Raw genomic sequence first — 22,669 nt, forward strand, 5'->3', positions numbered from 1 at the left:
AACTAATGTTTCTACCAAAAGTGAGGTAAGGAGGACGGGGGGGTAGGCATCTGCTACTAGCAGGGGAATGTGGAGAGGAGTTAAAAGGTGGCATCACTTTAAAGCTTTCCGCCCTGGAATGCTGTTCCTGCCTGGAGGAGGTGTGAAGCAGCGCAGGCATTGTTTCTGGCCCCCATGGGTCCAGAAACATGTTTAGTAGTGGCAGGCTGGTGGAGATCAGTCAGGAACACACTAGACATCGGTAGGTTTTAAGGGACACTTCTAAAGGGTCTTCAGGGTGCAATTATTATTAAATCTGACACTGGAACCAGTGCAGGTTTATTAAGATGAGATGTTTGGTACCAAACATCTCTTAATACAGTGAAGCCTTGATAGAGTAGAGCTGGGTAACTCGTAATGATGGGTGTCCAGCCCATGTACTCTCTATGGCTTCCCTGTTCACTTACAATATCTGAGATTCAACATGGCTACTGCAGGGGTCTATCTGCTCATGCTGATATGTCCTCACAGGGATATAGTGCACCCTGCTAGAGAGGTGACTTACCCATATCCCATGCAGTGTTCGTGGGCATGGCGTACAGGGATGAGTCCCATGTCGACTCTTCAGTTTTGTCTGCACGCAGTCTGAAATGGAATTATCTGTATACTTGGTGAGGGGACCATCGGTTGGCACAATTTGTGCTGCTACCCTTGGGGTCCCTCTTCAGTACTAATGTCCTAGGTACTAGGGGTACCATTTACTAGGGACTTACAAGGGGTACTGAAGTGGTGCCAAAGAAACAAAAGATACAGTTTAAGGAAGGAGCTCAGGCACAGGGGGGCTGGTAGGTAGAGACCCTGTGCACTTCAAGTAGAAATCGCATCATTTTCCAGGTAAAAAGTGGAGGCTAACCTTGTCCATAAAAGGCCCATTCCTACGCATGGGCATGCCACTAGAATAAATTCTGTTGAGTTGTCCCAGAAGTGGAAAATGTCCCCAAATGCACTCAGGAATATAATTTCAAAAACAATTTGTTGACAGTTTCTTAAAGTTCTTTTAAATAAAGTTTTATTCAAATTTTCTTGATTTTGTTCAGTCTCTCATGGTGTTCACACATAAATAACTTTTTTCACAAGTGTAAAGCCCTTGCCCAATGCATTTCGGGCACTTGCCCTTCATCAGAGGCTATGCTTTCTGCCAAAAAAGAACATACACAGCATTGTAATGAACAATATACAAAATACAGTTATAAATCACAGTTTAAAAAAAATTCAAAGGGTTTATTTGAGTGAGCAATTCTTATCTCCCAAGGTGCACTATAACGGAAAGCGATGGTAGTACCTGAATGAAGTAGGTGCCACCCGAGATAAAAATAGCCATGCGTGAAAGCGGTAAACAAATTAAGAGTGAAATATTAAGCCGCAATGTGCGTGAAAGCGGTAAATAAATAATAAATGGACAGACTGGGTGCTATAACAAGGTGTAAGTAATTGTCACACGGGAAACAATAACCCACATTCATACCTTAAACGTGCAAGTACCATACACACATACTCAAAATTGAAACACGCTGAGATAGCGAACATTAGGAGCAGCGTGTTGCCTGGAAAGTAATATGCAAGTGAAAATGGTCAATACAATCAACAGGGTGACAAGCACGTAATCTCTTCGATGTGATAAAGCGTGCAAAAAGACTCACGAATATGCGTGTTCGATATTTATATCCCAAAGTGGAAACTTTCTTCCGCTGAAACAATGACAAGATATGAATCAATATGTAAATCCATCCATTTAGATTCTTTAAACTTGTGCACAGCGTGACCGCAAACGTTCAAAACACTTCTTATCCCGAGTACACAAACGTGAACCTCCTCAGGCGCTTCCGTTCAATCTCCGGAAGCAGAGGTTTACCACAATCTAAATCGGCACGGTAAAGCCACGTGATCACCAGGCACAAGTGAAGAAATACTATAGAGGCTGCTCATCGAGGAAAAAGAAAGACCCCCGAGAAAATATAAACAGTGATTGCCTTGTATATGATGTGTGTTTCCCAAACTGTGATGCGTAGTGATATGTAAAAACGAAAGAAGTGCATGAAATAAGGCTTGTAAAGAAACAAGCGCTGCACATGTCAAAGATACAATTAAACAGTTGAAATTTGAACATACACTACATATTGTCACAAGGGTCATAAAAATAGAAATAATATCACAATGGTTGTAGAAGTTACTTTGTGGTTTATATACGAAGTCCTTGTCATGTAATACGAGTTATAAAAAACAATTTAGATCCATACGATTGTTAAGTCCTTTTGGATAAACAGTGTTTAGGAAATTAATCCAAAATATTTCTCGGCATAGAAGGTGTTGCCTATTGTCCCTTCCTGGGAGGATCTGAGTTTGTTCCAGCACTAAGAACCGTAATTGGCTTGGCTTATGATTGTGGATATTGCAATGTGCGGCCAATGGTGATTTGGAGCTTCAAGTGCAAATGTTACTTTTATGCTCAATTAGCCTTGTTTTGATTTTCCGTTCTGTTTTTCCCACATAGGCTAAGCCACATGGGCATTTAATCATATAGATCAGGTTGATACTATCGCACGTCGCAGTCACTCTTAATTTTATTTTGTTTCCTCAATTGGGATGGTGAAATTCTTCTCCTTTTATTATGGCGTTGCAATTTCCACAGTTGTGGCAAGGTAAAGTGCCCTTATATGAAAGCTGTTTTTGATCCTTTTTTTGATTTAGTAATTCCTTAATGTTTTTGCTGCGCTGATATGCAAACCTCGGTGGATTGGAAAATATTCGATTAAAATCATCCTCTAAGGTTAGTAAGGGCCAATGTTTTAGAATAATTCTTTTGATGTGTTGGCTTTCAGTAGAATATTTGGAGACAAAAACCATTCCATTCTGCTATCCTCTTTTGACTTGGCTTGTGGTTTTAGTAGAGTGGCGCACTCCAATATCTGTACTTTAGATGCTGCTTCTTCTTCTAGGATTCCAGTTGGGTAACCTCGCTCTCTGAATTTTATGAAGGTATTTTGCATGCTTTCATTAAATGATTTCTCTGTTGAAGAAATTATTTTCAATCTTAACATTTGAGAGTATGGCAAATGTTTCTTAGGAGAATATTGATGAAAACTTTTGAAATGTAAAAGATTGTTTCTGTCTGTGGTCTTAGTATACACGGTGGTTTCTAATTTTTCATTTATTATGCGTATCATACCATCCAAAAACATAATCTGTTCTTTATGAATAGTGTGGGTGAAACTGATCCTGTTGTTTACCTGGTTCAATTTGGTTATGGCTTGAAGTAAATTCTGTTCAGATCCCTTCCATAGAATGAATATGTCATCAATGTATCTCTTATATAAGATGAGATTAGCAGACCATTCAAGATATTGTCGAGTTCAAACTGGTGCATGATAATGTTTGCATACGCGGGAGCTGCACAATTTCCCATGGATGTTCCAGAGGTTTGGATAAAAAATTAATTATTCCACTTGAAGTAGCTATGGTAAAGGGTGAAGTGGAGAAGATCCATAAGAAATATTTTTAGCTTCTCATCTGTTTCTGCCAACATTAAAAATGATGCTACCGCTTCCAATCCAAGATCATGGGGGATTGAAGTGTATAAACATTTTACGTCAATTGTACATAAAATCATCTCTTTGGTGTACATGGCTGCATGCTCCTCCAAGATGGTTAAAAAGTTGGTTGTATCCTTCATGTACGTGGACATTGTTTGAACAATTGGTTGTAAATGTTTATCCAAATACTCTCCAACAGGCTCATGAATCTAATTAATGGTAGACACTATAGGTCTGCACGGTGGATGAGTAGGATGTTTATGCACCTTAGGGATCATATAGATATATGGTATTACTGGATTTTGTTTAATTAAAAATTCCTTTTCTTTGCTTCCTATAACTCCACAACTTATGGCTTGGTCAATGATGGTAGTTAGGATTCTGATAAATTCCTTAGTTGGATCCAAGTCAATTTTGTATACGTATTGGTGTCATGAACATGTTCATTTACACAGTCCACATAAACTCCGTGTCCATGATAACAAGGGCACCACCCTTATCCGCCTGCCAAATTGTAATGTTGGGGTTGCTGGCCAGATGTTTTACAGTTTGCTGTTCTTTTGTTGAAAGAGTTGTGTGTTTTGATTTAGGTTGTTTGTAAATCTGTTCAATGTCTTTTGAAATTAACTTTTCGAAAGCATTGAGAACCTTGTGGCTGATGGGTGGTATGAACTTACTCTTGTTCCGTAATCCCATAAGGGTGTCCTTCGGTGGTTGTTCTGTTGTTGGAATGACATTGGAAAAGAAATGTTTTAGTCTTAGAGATCTCATGAATTTGTAGGTGCACACTTCAGTGTCTAGTAGATTAGAATGGTAAGTGGATACATATGATGTACCTTTCTGTAGCACTTGAGATTCAAAGCGGGTAATATTTAAGTTTGAAAGATTGATAACTAGGGTTTTTGACTCCTCGTGTTTTTTACTATTGAATCCTCTTCTGATATTGTTTTTTCTGTGGCTCCTCCAGGTTCTTCTAATGGGGTCTGACCTATTTCTAAAAAAGCTAAGTTGGAGGTAGTTGATAATGATCCTCCACTGGACGTGGATCGTTTTTCACTGGTCTTACTTTGATCTTGTCTTCCAAATGGAGGATGCCTCCAGTATTGTGATTCGTCTGATGATGATGTTTCATCTGCAGATCTGCCAGAGTTAGGTTTTTGCTGTCTGCGTCTGGCATAAATATCTGCCCAATTATACACTTCCCCTAACTTATAGTCCTGGGTGTCTCTTTTAAATTTCCTGATTTTCCGTTCATTGATCTCCTTTGTGTATGTATCAAGTTGTTTATTAATGTCATCCAATGTTTCATTTAATTCCTCCGTACTGAGCATTTGGCTCAATTCTTGTTTAAGCTGTTGTGATTCTTTTGTGAGGTCCTCTATTCGTTTTGCCAGTTCCTCTATTATGAATAATATGAGATCTAGAGACCATTTATTGAGTATTGCTTGGCACTTTTCAGTGAATCATGAATTATTTTTAAATAAGGTTATTTTGAGTGAGATACGTGACCCTCGAGGAATCCTTTGAACTTTGTGATATTTTATGAGCGTATTGTTATGTTATGTTATATGCCATTTTTAAAGCGCTCGTACGCCCGTGGGCTTCATGGCCCTGTCGGAAGGAAGAAATGATACATGTTGCTGTGAAAACTACTATAAATAGGCTTGCTCAAACAGCCAGGTCTTCAAGGCATGTCTAAACGTGAGCAGATCTTTACTATGTCTGAGTGGTAGAGGTAACGAATTCCAAAGGGTGGCAGCGAGGTGGTGAAAGCAGCTGCCCCCTTGTCGTTTCCTTTTGAATCGAGACACCACCACTAGTGTTTTCTGGGCAGATCGGAGGTGTCGTGTGGGGACATATTTTGTCACTAGGTTTTTAATAAAAATTGGTCCACAATTATTTAAGGCTCTGAAGGTTATACAGCAGGTTTTAAAAGCTATTCTCTGGGCCACAGGTAACCAGTGTAGCTCCTTCATGCCTAATTTGATTGAGTGCCTCTTGGGTTGTTTAGTTATGAGTCTGGCTGCTTGGTTCTGGACCAATTGGAGTCTTTTCAAAAGTCCCAATGGTAAGCCTAAATAAATGCTGTTTGAAAAGTCTAGAGGGGACAGCACCAGGGCTATAGTGACTTGAATGAGGGCAGAGTGTGTAAGGAACTGAGCAATTTTTTTTATTTTGCGGAGCTGAAAAAAACTTGCTGACACCACTGCACCTACCTGAGAGTGCCGCGACAAATCTGATCTTAAAGTGACCCCCAAGCTTTTTACTGAGGCGGAGCTAACAGGAGGAGTTCCCATATCGGTGGGCCAAAAATGGGGGCCCCAGCTGGGTTCGCTTTTCCCGGGCAAGAGTAGTTCCGTCTTGCCAGGGTTCAGCTTAAGGTGGTTATCATTCATCCAACCTTGGATATGCCTCATGGTCTTCTGAAATTCAGTCATATATTGGCATGTAAACGTTGGTTAACTATTTTCTTTGACATGTAGAGCAGTAGCTTGATGTTGCTCTGTTTTGACCCAGTATTAGCTGTTAAATTTTCAGTTTCTTCAATTAGTGAGTATATTCGCTGTGTATCCTCTTCAGAATACCTGAATGTTTCTGCTCTTTGTTCAGTTAGATTCATAACCTCTTCGTATTGCATTTTGATTATGGGTGCATAGTTCTTTTTACTCAGAAAACTATAAATGACTCCTTGGCAAAGAACGATCGCACTCTGTTTTTTCTAAGGATGGTGAAGTCAAATTTTTACAAGGTAGGTAGGTGATATTTGGTAATTCCTCCTGAGTGAGAGTGAAAATTAATATATTCTGTTGCGTTGTCCCAGAAGTGGAAAACGTCCCCAAATGCACTCAGGAATATAATTTCAAAAACTATTTGTTGACAGTTTCTTAAAGTTCTTTTAAATAAAGTTTTATTAAAATTGTCTTGAATTTTTTCAGTCTCTCATGGTGTTGTTCACACATAAATAACTTTTTTCACAAGTGTAAAGCCCTTGCCCAATGCATTTCGGGCACTTGCCCTTCATCAGGGGCTATGCGTTCTGCCAAACAAGAACATACACAGCATTGTAATGAACAATAAATAAAATACTGTTATAAATCACAGTTTAAAACATTTTTCAAAGGGTTTATTTGAGTGAGCAAACCTTATCTCCCAAGGTGCACTATAATGGAAAGCGATGGTGGTACCTGAAAGAAGATGGTGCCACCCGAGATAAAAACAGCCATGCGTGAAAGCGGTAAACAAATTAAGAGGGAAATATTACGCCGCAATGTGCGTGAAAGCGGTAAATAAATAAGAAATGGACAGATGCAGTGTTTCACGTTTGATACTATAACAAGGAGTAAGTGATTGTCACACGGGAAACAATAACCCAAATTCGTACCTTAAACTACACACACATACTCAAAATTGGAACATGCTAAGATAGCGAACATTAGGAGCAGCGTGTTGCCTGGAAAGTAATATGTGAGTGAAAATGGTCAATACAATCAACAGGGTGACAAGAACGTAATCTCTTCGATGTGATAAAGCTGATCATCGAGGGCACATTCCATACTACCTGACCGCCAGTGTCAGCATGGGCAGTCTACCCTTCTGAGAATATGACTCTCATGTTACATCAGACAGTTTCTAACACAACAACACACCACAAGGACAGTCCATAGGGTACGGTATTCACATGATGGTTTTACACTGAGCACACCACATGGAGTATTAATGTACCTTCCAGTACTAAATTGAACCACGCCTCCGAGCGGGTTCCTAACACTTAGTGCTCTGTGATACAGGGTTCAACTGCATATGTTTTAATTTAATATTCAGAGTGGAAGGCTTACCTCTATATGGCTGCAAGTAGTTGTTTATACTGTTTTTATTATTCACTGTTTTTTAATTCACTATACAATGCATTGCATAGAGTGGATCACGTATGTCAATCTAATTTTTATCAATCGTTTAACATGTCACTGTACATTTAATTACATATTACGAGTCACTATTGTTTACAGGCTTCTATTACACGTATTGAGGTATTAAATATTTATTGTTCCCTATGCTAATCATTTACTGTACCCTTGAATGGACGAACATGCATGTGTAATTAGGTCCCTTGTATATTGACCGTCAACAAGGAGATACAGATTGCCACCTATCGGTACCGCATCATGCGTAGAGCTGCTCGGAGCACCCCTTAGGAAGTCTGACTTCTATGTTTACTCTCTATACGTCACGTGGGAGATTAACACAGGCTCGTATACCTAGAGACGCGTCAATCGGACGCTGTTTCTACTACTGCAAGGACGCACCAACAACCTAGAGGTGAGCAGACGCCTTTCGCTCCCACCTCCAGCCCGACCTTAATTTTAATTTGACTTAGTTTGGGCACCCTGTAGCTGCACGGTCCCATTTAAGCGAGGTGAAGGGAAGTGAAAAAGGCTGTTGGTTGTTTTTAAGTCCGACTATTGGGAATCGCATGAGGGCATTGCCCTGGTCCGGGTGGATCCTTGTAGCTCACCACTGTAACTGAATCATGCGGGCTACCCACGTAATTACACAGATGAGGTCCCCTAAATTTCTCTACCATGATTCATCTCTATAGCACTACTCCCTAGCCACCACAGAGATTGCTCTAGCCCTAATTGCCTATACAGACCCACGCTGTATCCTAACGGACAGTACCTATTGAGTGTTTTGAATTAATTATGTATTGGGCAGTAGGCCTCCTATATGGGCTCAATTTAATATATTGGGCCAGTTAGACCTAAGACAGAATTATACGCATAGGTTTCTCGCATCGTGCAGACCATGATCCTCACGTATAGCACCGGGTGAGATTCCTTGAATAATCCTTGTTATTGTGCATTAGGCCCCCTATAAGGGCGCTACCATACATAGAGGGTTGGTTGCACTAACATCAGAATTATACATTAAGATTCTTATTTCATGCATAACCTGTGCAGTTATGTTGCCCACCGGACTGACCCTGGAGGGGCGTCCGACTGAACTGAATTCATGCCAGGAAACTGCCAACTTTCCTGCAGTGGTTTGCGTGCGGGTAAGCTCACACACAATGATAGTCATAGGATGTGCTATATAGGATGTGCTACTTTGAATATTACTGATAGCCGCCATTTCTCCCCACCAGATGAGGTGCTAAAACCACATGTTGGTTGCCTCCTATTATCCCCATATATCCCGTCCTGAGGAAGACTCGCAGGCAACGGCTCAACCGTCCTACATGTCACAAGTCGAGTCGAAATGTCGACGATCATACACCCATGTACCTGGACCCATCCAGCCTTTCCCTATTACGTGCCACAGATGATTACAATCTGTGACTGTACAAATTGATGTAAATAGACCATGTAAAATATTGTAGGGACAGGACACTAAGATTTATATGTTTGATCAATACCACATTGAACTTCTTTCCATCCTTCTTCACTCTGGGAATCATTTCCCCACTCACCTACTTTCGAGCACTACTTCTTTGCACGTTCCCCCTGGAGCAGCCCTCATAAAATTTCCAGTGATAAAACACTATTGATGAAAAGAAATCGAGTTTGTTTCATATGAATTTCGTTTTCCACATATCCATTTTTCATAGTTAAAATTTCTTTCATTGTGAAGATTCTTTTGTTGAAACATTGTTTCTTATGAAGAGCGTGAATTCACTTTAGCTCAGAAACTGGGAATTTGTGAATTCATTTTGCGACTAGGATTGATTGGTTTGAGGACCACTGTTTTTCTATACTGCTGTGAAACCCGACTTGTAGTGGTCAAGGAGTTGACATTTCTCTATGTGTTTGCAAAGCTGCATGCAGACACATTTCTCGAGCAACTTAGCTAGAGTCATCATGTTGGTGATAGGCCGTAAGTTGTTAGGATCAGCTAGATTGGTGTTAGGCGTCTGAGGGATGGGAGTGACTTGACCCCTTTTGAGGCAGTCAGGGATCCTACCCTGCAAGAGGGATTCACGAATGATGCAGGACCAAAGAGGGAGAATGGACGAATTGAGATCTTTAAAAAACTTAGCAGGTAGTGGATCGCTGAAGTGATTGGAAGGTTTTTAGGACGCCATAGAGTGGAGCAGCTCTTTGTCGGCTGGAAGAAGAAAAGAATTCCAAGAGGTGTTGTTTTTGGGAGCACAACCTATGTGAAGAACTTTGAAGACCCTGCCGACGGTTCCGTAAATTCATCCGATGATGCAGAGGAGTTCAGAGGTCGCAAAATTGGAATGGCAGATTGCAGCTCCAGTTAAATTTTTCTTGCCTTTTCAGAGTAATGTGCTGAGAAGACCTCCCCACTAGGAAGGGAGGTCATGGGTGTTGAGATATGGTTGGAAGAGTGAACAGTTTGTTGCTTGAGAATTCTGAAGAGCTTATTGGGTTATTTTTATGGCACCGTCAAGCTGAGCCCTGAAATGGTCGGTTTTAGCATTGCGAATGTGTTTGTTGTAGGTGCTTCTAATCTTCTTTAATGGTATGAGGCTTTATTTGGAGGGAGAGTTTCTCCAAAGCCTCACTGAAAGCCTACGTTTGCAACGTTCATCATTTAGGGGACCATTAAACCCAGGTTTGGATTGTTTAACTGAAATCCTTTTGAGTTGCTTCGACGCAATAGTGTTGAAAATATTTTCCAAGTGCTAATGTAGTGATCAGAAAGATCGGGTGAGGTAACAGGGACCCCCTGAAAGGGATACATTTCCTGGGTCAGAGTTAAGCAAACATATGTAAGGGTAAAGGCCCAGGCAAAAAAGTACAAGGTCTGACAAAAACAGGAAAAAAGGACACACCATAAGGAGAAAAGATACTCAAAAGAAAAAATATATGGTAAGGTACAAAGTTTAATTACATTGATAAAAAATCGATATGAATATATTCATTGATACACATAATTAAAATTGAAAGGATAAAAATTGATTTTTGTAAAATAAACTGTTACTCCAAAAGAAATATACATAGGTCACATAAGTGTTGTCAACATAATAATAATGCTGTAGCTGAAATATCTCATCATTTTCGGAATCGGAGGAGAGTTTTGACATTCTGTTTCGATAAGGCAAGGGACATCCGCAGATCAAACCAATTGTTAATCAACTATGATCCTGACCACACAGGTTTAGCCACTTCCACACAATCCATGTCCTGATGGATAGTTTCCCACATCTTTTGTGCTACCAATAAAATAACAAGACAATATCAGCTAAACAGAAAGCTCACTCCACTAGAGTGAAAGTGGCTACTGCTGCTTTATTGAGGAATATCCCTATTCCAGATATTTGCATAGCAGTCACATGGAGATCTGTCCATACATTTCCCAAACATTACTGTCTAGACTTGGAAGCTAGAGCGGACACTCAAATAGAACAGGCCTCTCTTAGAATTCTATTTACTTAACTGGCTACCATAGTTCACTCTGTCTTCGCCACCGCGTTCTGTGGGGGTGGCTTGCTACTTTATTTAGTGCTCATGTCTATAAAAGGAAATCCCCTATCAGAGAAGGAATAATTTCTCACCTGTAACTCCAGTTCACCTGCTGAGCATGATGGGTTACTGGTAGGCTCTGGGTTCTTAAAGGTGCAGCTTCTATTTTTAACTCAATAATTACAGACAATGAGACTACTCTGCCCTGCTTCCTTCATGTGTATGTGCTATCAAAAAAAGGTTTGTGAAAGAGATTTATGCTGTTGAATTAAAACATCATGAAATTATGCACTTATATAATTCTCCTGGCCCATTTTTAAGTGCAAGATCAAGAACTGGGCTATTGTAGCCTAGTCCTATTGGCTGCATAATGTTTGTCTTTCTTAAGTGACTCTGTTGGCCTTCCTGAAGAAAGCCAATCATTTACACTTAAGAAGACATATTGTGAAAAAGTGCTCCGTGGTCTCGGCGCGTGGACGGGACTATTCAGTGCTTATGACTATACATGGAAATTCCCTTGCAAGAGAACTGGAGTTACAGTTAAGAAACTATTTTTTTTAGACTGTCCCTTTCTATGATGATGTAAGCTAGGGTTTTGAGGTGCATTGTGACATCTTTCTCTGGGTCACCCCTTTATTTATATAGGTATCTCAGGATTCGTGTTATGGATTACAATTTGTTGAGGGTTAGAGCTTGCATTGTTTAAAAGGGACTATCCAGGAATACAGATCAGCCCAAAATCCCAGGTGATGTCATCAAAGAAACATTAATTCATGTCTCTTTTTGGTCATTGTTAGAGATGGGGGACTGAGCAAAGAGAACTCTTTCCTTCCTCTTTGCTGGGTGACTCTTTTAATAACAAGAAAAACACATTATATGATGTTTCTTCGTTACTACTCCATGTAAGACGTCTTCATAATCAGGGAGCTCTGCTCAGGGGGAGCAGCTTATCTATGTTGCATGTTTGACTTTGGGAAGGTCAATGAAATATATTAACGTGTTTTTGTGTTTTGGTTTGTTTTATCTGCTGACTGACTGGGGCCTTAAAGTTAGCTTCCTGCTCACACATGTTTCTTTTATTCATTTGACTAGAATGACACAACAATAAGACAGATGTTTTAAGGGTCTGGAGGAAAGACAAGCCACAGGAAGTTCAACGCTGGACACCACTATATCCTGAAATGTTAAAGACCATCTAAGACATCTGGTTCCTGATTGGATGACTGGTTTTTACAAACCTGCTGAGACCCTCTGGGAGAAAGATCATGTTCTTCTGTTGCTCACTTTATATGCATGATTATTCTGCAGCTGTACAACCTATGCATAACCTTCCTTATGTTTTTTTTCCCATTTCAAATAAAGGGTGATTGAAGTGTCAACATTTTCCCTCCCCAATTCTTTCTTATTTGTGTTCTGTCTTGAAAGTGCAGCTGTCACCAGATAATTATGTGAGCATCACTAGAGAGTGGCTTTGGCTCCGCCCACATGTTGTGAACCAGGAGGACATGTTTTCATTGGGCAGAAGTTGTGTGCTTCCACAAAAAAAGTGCTTGCCGTCCACGCAGCTGTGATCATTTTGTTTTTGTTTCCCGCTGCTTGAGCTTGAAACTTTAATGCATACACACGACACTGGAATGTTATGAAATTGTCTTAAATAACTAAATAATTTATGTTGTTTTTCTCTGGCAGCAGCACAGATGGGAGGGGGCAGTAATTAACCTACATGGATTTTTAGGTCTGGCTTGACACTGCAGCTGTCTTTGCTTCCACACACATACATTTCTATCTCTATGCAACTTACTAGTGGTGCTTCATATATCCGTACAACATTACTTTAAAGCCAGACCTACTGGCATTACCACTGCTTGTTCACATTTTACCCCTGTACTTAGCATGTCCTGTACCATGTATAACACGTGCTTGCTAAAGATTCCAGGGCACAGTCTCTGCCATGGACATGTGTATCTGGAGGTCTGCACTCTGTTTCTGATCACAGGCGGTTTAAACCCTGCAATATCCTGAGGTACACATTTCATCTCAGCTAGTTTTAAATGCACAATTCAAACCGAGGAAATCATGCACTGACTGGTCGGAATCTCTGATTGCTCACAAACCACAGTTTGTGAAATGTTCGGAGTTATGAATGGTGGGGTGTTTACTGCACTCGGTGATTACTCGCACCCTCATTTATACTTCGCTGAAGCGCAGACAAAACGGAAAACATAGGTAAAAGGGGCATATTTACTAGCAAGTGGTGGAGCGTGGCGTTAGCCACCTTCGCGTAACGCCGCACTCCGCCACTTACAAAACGCAGGGCTGCACCGTATTTACAAGGATACAGTGCAGCCCTGCATTTCTCCGTGCGCTGGTGCTACTTTTACCAGACACTCTTGCACCGTTTTGCAAGGGTGCCTGCGTTGTCCCTTCCTGCACATAAACAATCTGAAATGGCATTTTGAAACTTCTGTGAGTGCTGCTTATTGCAACGCACATACAAGTTGCCAAACGTTATCTCTTTTATTGATTGTTTATGTGGTCACCTTCCTGCCCATAAACAACCAATGGCCTTTTTCTGTTTCTATGAGTGCTGCACAACGCAGCACACATAAAAAACAGCAAAGACAAGGAGGAATTAAACATGTCTCCTTGTTGCGCCTGTTTAAGACCATGTTTTCCCTGGTCTTAATTTTGGAGCTGCCCCATCTTTACGCTGCCCTTGTAAATATGGGGCAGCATCATAATCAATGGGTGTTGCTGTGCAACGGTCACCGCAACACCCATTGTCCACCCCTCTCACGTTAAGTATAGTGTGAAAGCCTATGTCGTTCAAGATACTGGGTATATTGTTTAAAAAATTGTACTGCTAATACAAAGGAGAGTAGCTCGGCTCACAAGTAGTGAGTCCGGGCAACACCATAGGATACGATGTTGATAGCATTGGATATATATTATGCTATTATACCTGGAAATGTACATGTATGTCCTTGTTCTGGAGGCATTGAAAGCAGCGATTATATAAAAACAAGTTAAAGTTTTTGTTTAAAAAAAGTATAGCGTGAAAGGGAGCCTTATTCACAAGGCAGCGTTAAGCCACGTCAAGTGGCTTAACGCTGCCTTGTGAATAAGGCGAAGCCCCTAACACCACCACAATGTCAGAAAGAGTGACATTATAGTTGGCGATAGGGGCTTGTAAATATGCCCCAAAGTGCGTTCAGGCTCCGCATTTTATCCTCGTATTCAAACCATCGAAGAAGTGGCGCTCCTGCAGAGTGGAAGGTGGTGAAAAAGGGCGGTGAAATTGAGGTTTATTTTCCTCCTTTTATCACACTTTTCCCTCTTTTACTCCCATTTAAACGTGGCTGAGGCAAGGAAGGGTACTCTTCCTATACAAAACCTATGCTAGACTCACACACACGCCCTAGCTCTATGACGCTAAACTGTGTGCATAGCACTTGGCAGCTGATATCAGCGCCGGCACTAGGTAGAGGGGAAGAAAGAGCCATGTCCCTGTAGATATGGCGCTCTCCTGCTCCCTCCCGGTCAAATAATGCAGCACGTTCTCTTTGGTTGCTGCTCTGCCTTGCCTGTATTTTTTGGAAATCTGCCCCTCTGTGTACGCGTGAGAGAATGGCTCAGTGCCAGGGAGTTTAAAGTGCAATCCGCAGCCACACCGGTGAGTGCCATCGGTCTGCAGATGTGGCACTGCCCTGCTCTCTCCTTCTCACACAACACAGCACAGCATTTTTGGATTTTGCCCTGTGTTGAGTAAGAATTCAGTAAATAGACTCCTCTGTGTCTTTTTGTTAGTATAGTAAATTGTGTGTGATATTCTAAAGCAAGAATTTGGGTTTGAATTACCACTGCATTCTCCGCCCCTTTAAGAGACTGTTAGTACCCCAGAAAGCACGGACACCGCTCTGGCATGTATGTCAAGTGGGGTTGTGTGAGTTACAACAACCTGGACTTTCACGCTCCAGCATTAGTGCAAGTTCAGGCACCCTTGGGTAGGAAGGCCAAACCTTGAAGAACTAAGCCAGAGCCATATTTTGCTCAAAATGGCTGATGTGGGCATTTGGATGTCTCTGACCTCTGAGTAGGCTTTGAATAAGCACACACAAGAGAACTAGAATTACTAAAAAACGGAGGCGACCATAGCAGTCATCTTTACCTCCTACAGGGAATAAGGAAGCACCTATGTAGGAAAATGCTCTTTTTGACATGGTAACCCCCAATGTTTGTCTTGTAATTGGTGCAACTTTGACTGAAAGCGTGCTGGGTTCCTGCTGATCAGGTCCCCAGCACCAGATCTCTTTCCCTAAAATTGTACAATTTTTCCCACAATTGGCAAAACTTTGGCACTCACTCGTAACTGGTACCCATGGAACCTAGGGCATTGGTTACCAAAGAGGGTCCCCTGTAAGCATGAGCGGATTTTGCGGATTGGCAATCCGCGAATTTTGCGGATTTGCGGATTCGCAATCTGCAAAATCCGCGAATTCCCGCGAATTTGCAGATTTTTTTTTTTTGTGTTCGCCCGTGTTTCTGCCAGTTCGCGAGGGTTTTTACAATTTCGCAATTTGCGAACTTACCTGTCGGGTCGCAAGTTTTGCGAACTTGTTGTTTCTACGTGTCCAGCCTGTTTGGGACACTCTTCTTCATCACTGCCACTCTCTGTCACCACTGCCACTCTCTGACTACTCATGCCACCCTCTGGCCCACCCATGCCACCCTCTGTTTCATCACCACACCCTCTGGTTGTCCAGTGTACATTATTTTCGGCAAAGCACACCTTCCCTGCCTCAAGTGACCTGAATTAATTTGGGGCTGATTAATGTGTCACAGAATATTTTTTTAGCTGGCACCTGCTTCCTTAGTGCGCCCTGATTAGTGATCTTTTGCACTTGCTAAGTGCTTTCATTGTTGCAAAATTAGTTACAACACCTGCCCTGCCCCAACTGACAATAATGAATTAGGGGCTGATTAATGGATTTTAACTTCCAGCCTGGCTCCTGCTTGTCTCCCTTAGCTGTAATTCAGGACCTTTGTGGCATATGTGTAACTATTCTGAGGTTCAGAGCAGGGTCACATAATAGTTTCAACTGGCAACTGAACTCTGGAGGGGCCCCTCAGGAAGCACTACAGGAAATGGCTACTAATGATGTGCCTGAACTTTTGAACCTGGTAAGTAGTTACTTTCAGTTTTGCTAAGATCGTATTTCTGCAATTTTGCACTTATTCGCGGGGCGCGAACTCACGCGAACAGTGCGAGCAGCGCGAGCAAAATCCGCTGCTCGCGGATTTGCGGATTTTGCGGGAAATTCGCAAATCTCGCGGATTGCGGATTTCCCGAAAATCCGCAAAATCCGCGAGCGTAACGGATTTTCCGCCCATGCTTAGTCCCCTGGACTGCAGCACTTATTGTGCCACCCAAGGGACTCCTCAGCACCAACACACAGACTGCCACTGCATGCTGCGTGCCCTATGAAGAGTAAAACGCAAACTCGACATAACACACCTACTGTGTGCCATGTTAGCAGACACTGCATGCAGTATAGGTAAGTCACCCCTAGAGCAGCCATTACAGCCCTAAGGGGTGTGCTCTACACTACATGAGGGGACATCTTTGCATGAGCAGAGGTGCCCTGTAATATCTATACCCTTTTAAGATGTTACAAGTACTCAGTGCAGCCATTTTAAACTATGTGTGGACCCTGGTCAAAACAAGTTTCACAGCTACATGATGGATTCACTGAAATATGGAATTTTTGGTATCAAACGTGAAACCCACACGGATACCTGTGTTGGATTTATTAATAACTAAACCCAGAGGGTACCTTAGAGGTACCCCCTGAAAAGCCACTTTCCTCTAGCGTATTGGGTGTCTGGTCCAGACCAGCCTGTCACCGCAGACACGTGTCTGACCACCAAGCAGGTGAGGGATCTCCCTCAGAAGTCAGGAAACAAAGCCTGCTCCAACTGGGGTGTTTACACCTCCTCCAAACAGGATGGCTAGCAATTAGAATTCCAAGGGCCGGCAGCTTCAAAGTATACCACCTATTTAATGCAACCCTGTCTCTACCCCAGTCCTGAGAGATGCCAACCCTCAGGTCTTTGTTACAAAACACAAGGGAAACCCAGTCAAGCAATTGGTTAGGGACCTTAGGTACATATACTATTTCAAAAACAGTGGTCCCTAGACAGTTAGGGGTACGCATGAGAAAACTAATGTAGATCAAATAATATCTATATTCTCTGTCCAGCCGGACAGGTTTTTAATGAATCATATCTTGGTGTAGTCAGTTTATCTATACAATATCAAGTGGGACACATATAGACAGGTGTGACATACATAAAAGGTCATGTGAAATGTGGTTCATGCAGTGTCTGTGATTGTACAGTTGAAGGGAAGGACTTCATTTTTGAACAAATCAACTTCCAGAGGAAATACTTCACGAATTGTACTAGTATGAATGTCATTTATGCAATTTTCTGTCCCTGTCAAAAAAATATATAGGAGAGACTACGCAGAAAGCTCGACTAAGAAGCTGTCAACACAAGAGCAGGATTCGGTGCAAAACACCCAATGCACCTTTTGTGGACCACTTCATTGAAAAAGACCACAGCGACCTTGATCTATAATGGACAATCATTGATGCAATAAAAATCCCACCAAGAAGTGGTGACCTAATCGCCCTCTTGAACAAAGAAGAACTAAAATGGATACTGAAGAGTAAAAGCATCCACACTGGCCTCAACTGTCTCGAGGACTGGACTTCCTTACTATGAACTTTAAATTAGTCTGAAATCACCGGAAATTACACTGACTAAACCCTGCTTTGCCTAACTGTTTAATTTTCAAAATGTTTGTTTCAAATAATTCGGTGTCTCTATGCGGATTCATGATCTACAATGTTGTTTTTATAAATTTGCCTTGAAATGCTAATCTTAACCTCTAAGCATGCTATAGCAGTTCACCCATCCACCTCCCATAGATCGCAACACGGGTTTTATTTTGCACCTTACAAAATGGCCGACCCATTAACTCACTTCGTCACATGACCATTTCAAAACAAAATGGAGGCCAATCTCCGCACGCCGCACAGTCATTCGGAGCATCGGCTCGACTGTAGGCTTGGACCCCATTGTAGGACGACCAGCAACGGTATAAGACGATAAGCACGACCGCTGGCTCCCACTGCCTAATTTTTAATTCTACATGCATGCATTGGGGCCTTACCTCCCCCTCCCTTTCTCTCCCCCAGGCATTTTACCTTAAAACTACCGGACTCGCAGCATATCATATTGCGGTAAGGTCTTGACCAGCTTTTACCATTCACAGGATGCTCCACGTAGCATCTGGACCTTAATATATACTTCTCTCACTTACAGGTTTTAATCAGCACTCACATCTAAACGGTCCACTTTTAACTTTGACCACTGCCTCCCCTATTCGCTCCTAGGTAAGCCAACTGCCTCTATTAGCGGCACTTCTTTCCTGCGTCGCGGTTCACCGCCACCGACGGCCGCCTTAATTTTTCACGGTTTTAAAGTCTAGACACTAGCAACGGCCTTGGATCACCACGAATGATGTTAGAAATTGGTCGACTTCGGTTCTTTTCTTGGATTTACCTACTTTAGGCACTAGCCATAGCTCTCCTCACTGCACCAAAATCTCTTTAATCACATTATTATTATTATTATTTTTAGCTGCCCCCGTCCAGATTTGTAAATGCAGCATAACTACAGCGTGTTAAATTCTCAAGTTTGTTACCGCAAAGCCTAAATGTAAAGTTTGGTACCGCAAAACCTACAAGGTATGTTAAACCGGCAAGGCTTTTTTGATCCCAGCATGACTCCACATCACCTCGAAAAGATTCTGCACAACTTTCGAATGGTCTACACAAACAGTACAGTGTGTTGAAATTAGGCAATTCTCGTCATATTGATAAAACTCTTTAGCCAGACATGCCTACTTTGTATATATGTCTTTTAATTGTACACTACACCAACCTAATATGTGTATATATCCTTTTCTTCCCAATTCCTTCCCCTTTCCTCCTCAATTGAAAAACCACATGTAATGTGTTTGTGTTGTTCTCCACCTATGTTTGGGCTTGATGTTTGATATAAATGTGATACAGGCATGAATCACAATGTCCTGAAAATGATCCCTTCATCTTAAAAACAGTGATCAAAACGTCATCGACACAATATACACTATATGTTCTTGACTATACCATATGAAATGTCACAATAGTGTATCTACGATTCATTAACCTGCAAAAATTTGATTATAAGCAGACTGTCTCGCCTTGCCTGATACCAACCTTTTATGTATGTCACACCTGTCTATATGTGGTAGTAGGACACAGGCCGTGTCCCACTTGATATTGTATAGATAAACTGACTACAACAATATATGATTCATTAAAAACCTGTCCGACTGGACAGAGAATATAGAATAATTTGATCTATATTTATTTTCTCATGCGTACCCCTAACTGTCTAGGGACCACTGTTTTGGATACAAACCTCAGGTCATGCCACCCATTGGTGCGAGAATATGTGCGAAAGTTAGTATTCAAAATAGGCGTGGTGACCTTCACCAGTCAGGCACACCCTAAGGTGTCTTGCTTGATGTGACCCACACTTTTAGGAATCCGCCATCTTTGTGTTGGCAGGATTTAGGACACTGGGTCAGAGTCATGCCCACTTCCCACAGGATGTGGTCATGTAGGGGGAGTAGTGATCTTAGGGGAAAGTATCTCGTTGGCTACTGCCCTTCAGTCTCTTAATACCCCAAAATTCAGTATTTAGGTGGTCACCTGAGCACAGGAACTCAGATCAACTTTGGAATTCGAAAAAAAGGGGAGAACAAGGGCCCTGCTGACCCAAAAAAGGGAAGAACAGAGAAGCAGAAGACTGACCTGACGCCAACCCCACCAGCTGGGTGTCTGCTCCTGACAATTCTGGAAAAATGGACTCCATTTGCCTCCAGAAACCATAGTTCCTTCAGCATGTAGAAAAAGCCCCAAAGATCTCCTTTGAAGCCAAGGAATGACTCCCCTGCAACTGCATGCACCAACCACTATGACCAGTACACTGCACCTTCTGCCTACACCAAATGCCCAGCAGCAGCTGCCCAGGAGGAGGTCATCAGACTCCAAGAGGCCCACAGCGTCTTCCTGCCAAGCCTAAGCCCAGCTGTGCCAATACCCAGAGTAACAACGGCATGCCGCAACCAAGGCTTGTTCTGAGTCCAGCCCTGGACTCCAACTCACCTAAACAAGAGCCAATCGACAAGGGTCATCGCATCGAAGAGATAGCCTCAAGAGTGACTCCACTACCCAGCTGTTGTCCAATCTGTTGACCAGACCAAAGGAGGCAATTTGACACACGTGTCTAACGACCCCAAAGACCCTGCACACCGAGCCACCCGGCCCGTATTCCAGTTGGTGCCCCTTGTTGTTGAGATGCTCCTGCACTGGGCCTCCCATTGGGAGCTCCCGGACTTGTCTCTGAGTCCCCTTTGTCCGTGCTCTTCAAAATGGCTCCTGCTTCATCCAAGCGAGTTTTCTGCACAATGACTAGCTCCTCTTCCCTGCTGCACAGAGACTTCCAAGCACAACACTGTTCAATCTGCAGGTAGGGCAATGGTCCCTGACTCTCTTCAACAACAAGACCAAAGTAGGTCCACCAAGAACACACAACAAATATAAGTGTTCTATTGTGTCATTTTCCTCCCGTAGGATAACATTGTGCACAAGTGAGAACTGTGTTTCTAACCTGCAAAAGATACTTAAAAGTGATTCTATTGCAAAGTACTTACCTGTTCTGAGTTCTTGAGTGCTCAAACATATTAACTCCGTAGTTTTCTAAATTGGCGTGTCTCCTTTTTGAGTGTGTGTCTCACTTATTGATTTTGTGTATGCAGTGAATGTCCTAACACCCTTCTCTGATAAGCTTATGGCTGCTTGACCGCAGCTACACCTGGAAATAGCACCTTGGGATTGCTAGAGTAATCCCTGTCAACGCAAAGGGATACCTGGACTCTCTGCACACTATACCTCGCTTTGGTATAGAAGATACAGAGCCAGCTTCCTACAATCTATCCCTGTAACTTTGTCAAGCTTGACTCTTTAAAAGTTGTTTCCCACCTATGGTTTACTGTGTTTGTCGAATCTCTTGTTCACTGAATCACTTCACATAAATAGCGGCTCCAGTCCTGCTGAGGTAGGATAAAACTGCCAAGAGGCACGTACACATCTCAGGAATAGAGGTCTCCCAGATGTAGGGGGGGACAGTTACATTTGTAACAGCAGCACATGCTGCATATGTCTTTGAAACATTTTACTTGTGAGTGGTGTTCGAGGCAAGAAATGCCGCCTCACGGCAGCTAGAGTCTTATAACTGGCACCACCCCCTGCACATTTTAGGGCATACTGTCATACGGTTCCCACTTAATTACTAAGACTGTTTATTTGGGCAACATAAGCATCAAACTACGTGGGACTTAGTCCACGCATACCATTAGAATATGTTGACGCAGGACCGGAATAGCTCGCAGTGCACCATCTAGCCCCCTAACCTGACAGGGGGGCATCGTATGGTGTCTGCAACGCCAGAAAGTGACAACCCTAATTCCCCCAAGGAAATCCTGGACGCAAATCTTACCCTTTTGTTAGTATCTCAGGCAGGCCCAAAGGAGGATACAAGAGGTACACGGATTGGCGTTTCAAATATTTATTGAAGCAACTGGGCTCTTGTATAAAATACGTGCGCTGCAATGATTAATAGAAGGAAACAAAATAGTGTAACCAGCATTACAAGGATGGTGAAGAATATGAACGATTCGACCATTGTATTTTTGCATTGATCATATGATACATATAATTATATACTCATACTTAGCGCTTCGTATCATTATAAGCACAGGGTGTACTAGTCTGCCAGAGCCATTAGTGTGGTCTAACTCCCCTTTTATCTGCAGACGTATGTCATCAGGCAGCTAGTCTTGTAACAGGCCGCTGACCTTCTCAGGGTGGTGTTTGGAATTCAACTCAGTCAATTAGGTGACTTGTAAAGCACATCTACTCACCCATAATGGTCTGAAGGCACTGGAGGAGGGCTGCTAGTCCGTCGAAGGCACTGCAGTTCAGTTGAATAGTCAGGTCTTGAGGTCCTTACTGAATCAAGGCAGTGATAGAGATTCCCTGAAGTGGAGAGGAAGGGTGCTCCAGGTCTTTGCTGCGAGGAAGGAGAAGAATCTTCCTTCAGCCGTGGTCTTGTGGATATGTGGGATGGTAGCCAGGGCCAGTTGGACAGAGCGAAGGTCTCTGGTGGGTGCGTGGAATGTGAGGCGGTGGTTAAGAAAAGCAGGCCCTGCATCATGTAGAGCTTTGTAGGCGTGCATGAGGAGCTTGAAGGTGATTCTTTTATTAACTGGGAATTAGCTGAATTCAAGTTGTGCTAGAATTCAGGCATGGGGCGACCTTCGACAATCCATGGAGATGCTCCACAGTCTAAAAAAGTTGCAGCACATTTTATATACTTATCTGTACTCATTCGTTCTGTGCCTGAGTCCTGGCACTGTTATTGTTGTTTATTCTAGCCCTCCAGAGTTGTCGCCTAACGGACAACAAAAAACAACAACTTTTTGTGCAGTATACTAAGTCA

General features: G+C 42.4%; 1 protein-coding gene across 1 annotated transcript in view; it reads left to right on the top strand.

The window, feature by feature from the left end:
• LOC147725671 (uncharacterized) overlaps positions 1-12,372 on the top strand; it is a 78,545-nt gene extending 66,173 nt beyond the window's left edge. Inside the window, exon 4 of the mRNA XM_086964569.1 lies at positions 12,086-12,372. The gene's annotated coding sequence lies outside the window, so the exon portion shown is untranslated. The remainder of the gene's footprint in view (positions 1-12,085) is intronic.
• The last annotated feature ends 10,297 nt before the right edge of the window (positions 12,373-22,669 follow it).

This window comes from Lissotriton vulgaris, chromosome 3_2 (assembly GCF_964263255.1).
Source record: "Lissotriton vulgaris chromosome 3_2, aLisVul1.2, whole genome shotgun sequence".
Taxonomy (NCBI): Eukaryota; Metazoa; Chordata; class Amphibia; order Caudata; family Salamandridae; genus Lissotriton; species Lissotriton vulgaris.